The sequence below is a fragment of the Sinocyclocheilus grahami genome, unplaced genomic scaffold, assembly GCF_001515645.1.
Source record: "Sinocyclocheilus grahami isolate Dianchi unplaced genomic scaffold, SAMN03320097.WGS_v1.1 scaffold87.1, whole genome shotgun sequence".
Classification (NCBI taxonomy): Eukaryota; Metazoa; Chordata; class Actinopteri; order Cypriniformes; family Cyprinidae; genus Sinocyclocheilus; species Sinocyclocheilus grahami.
In genome coordinates, this window is record NW_015505266.1 from 312,545 (window position 1) to 314,742 (window position 2,198).

Consider the following 2,198-nt stretch of genomic DNA (forward strand, 5'->3'; position numbering starts at 1 on the left):
AATATCATGGTCAGCAAACCACTTGGAAGTGGTTTTGGCACTGTGGGCAGGTGCTAAAGTCCTGCTGGAAAAGGAAATCAGCATCTCTTGTCAGCAGATGGAAGCATAAAGTGCTCCAAAATCTCCTGGTTGAGGGCTGCATTGACTTTGGACTTGGTAAAACACAATGGGCCATCACCAGCAGACGTCACGGCACCCCAAATCATCACTGACTTCAGAAACTTCACACTGGACTTCAAGCAGCTTGAATTCTGTGCCTCTCTAGTCTTCCTCCAGACTCTAGACCTTGATTTCCAAATGAAATGCAAAATTGACTTTTATCTGAAAAGAGGACTTTGGAGCACTGAGCAACAGTCCAGTTCTTTTTCTCCTTAGCCCAGGTAAGATGCTTCTGACCTTGTTTCTGTTTTAGAAGTGGCTTGGCAGCCCTTTTCCTGAAGACGTCTGAGTGTGGTGACTCTTGATGCACTGACTCCAGCTTCAGTCCACTCCTTGTGAAGCTCTCCCAAGTGTTTGAATCGGCTTTGCTTGACAGTATTCTCAAGTTTGCGGAAGCAAAAACAGTATTCCCCTGTTGCTTGTGCACCTTTCCCTACCCAATTTCTTTCTTCCAGTCAACTTTGCATTTAATATGCTTTGATACAGCACTCTGTGAACAGCCACCCCTTTCAGTAATGACCTTCTGTGATTTACCCTCTTTGTGGACGGTGTCAATGATCGTCTTCTGGAACATTGCCACGTCAGCAGTCTTCCCCATTATTGTGGTTTCAATGAACAAGATAATTTATACTAGGGGTGGTAATTTAATGAAACTTAAATGTAAATATTGCAATATTTTGAGATACTGGATTTTTTACTTTCATGAGCTGTAAGCTCTAATCATCAAAATTAAAACAAAAAACCGTTTGAAATGTTTTACTTTACATGTAATGGATCTAGAATATATGAAAGTTTAACTTTTTGAAATGTTACAAAAAAATTTACTTTTTCACGATATTCTAATTTTTTGAGATGCAGCTGTATATATATATATATATATATATATAAAGCAATACTTGATTGATTTTAATATTAAACACATTTTATTAAGCATTTTTGAATACACATATACAAATACATATACACAAAATGCATACGTTTACAGAACATAGGGTAATGTCAGTCTTTTTATCACAATACCACAAAACCCTTGCAATTTCACAATGAACCTCTATAGGGGCTTCAGAGACAAGTAATAGATTGTAACCAATTATACATTCAAAAATAAATAAAACCTAAAAAAATAATCATAAATAACACAAATTGTAACATACAAACTGTAACAATTCTGTACATTAGATTAAAATCAATTAATTGGAATTATATGTATAGGCCATGTATGTATGTATGTACAGTATCTCACAGAAGTGAGTACACCCCTCACATTTTTGTAAATATTTTATTATATCTTTTCATGTGACAACACTGAAGAAATTACACTTTGCTACAATGTAAAGTAGTGAGTGTACAGCTTGTATAACAGTGTAAATTTGCTGTCCCCTCAAAATAACTCAACACACAGCCATTAATGTCTAAACCGCTGGCCACAAAAGTGAGTACACCCCTAAGTGAAAATGTCCAAATTGGGCCCAAAGTGTCAATATTTTGTGTGGCCACCATTATTTTCCAGCACTGCCTTAACCCTCTTGGGCATGGAGTTCACCAGAGCTTCACAGGTTGCCACTACTGTTACTGTCATTCTCTACAGCAGTGGTTTTTCAAACCAGTCCAGCAAGCACCCCTAGCACCTCACATTTTTTATGTCTCCCATATCTGACACACGCATTTCAGGTCTTGCAGTCTCTACTAATGAGCTGATGAGTTGAATCAGGTGTGATAGATGAGGGAGGCACAGAAAATGTGCAGTGCTGGGGGTGCTCGCAGGACCGGTTTGAAAACCACTGCTCTACAGGATGTTGTTCTTTGTTGTCACTGTCTATCTGTTGGGTTTTTCCTACCTCTACCACACTCCTCCTTGTCTCTGCTTGGCCTACTGTAGCATCCTTCCTCACAGCACTGGTGTTGAAAGACCAGGGGTCTCTGGCTGTACTGATTCCAGCAACATCCAAGTTAATGAACACAGTATAGGATGTAAACATTTCAGCAAAATATTTTCTCACTGACTGCTCTCAACATTGGAATACACATGAATACAAACA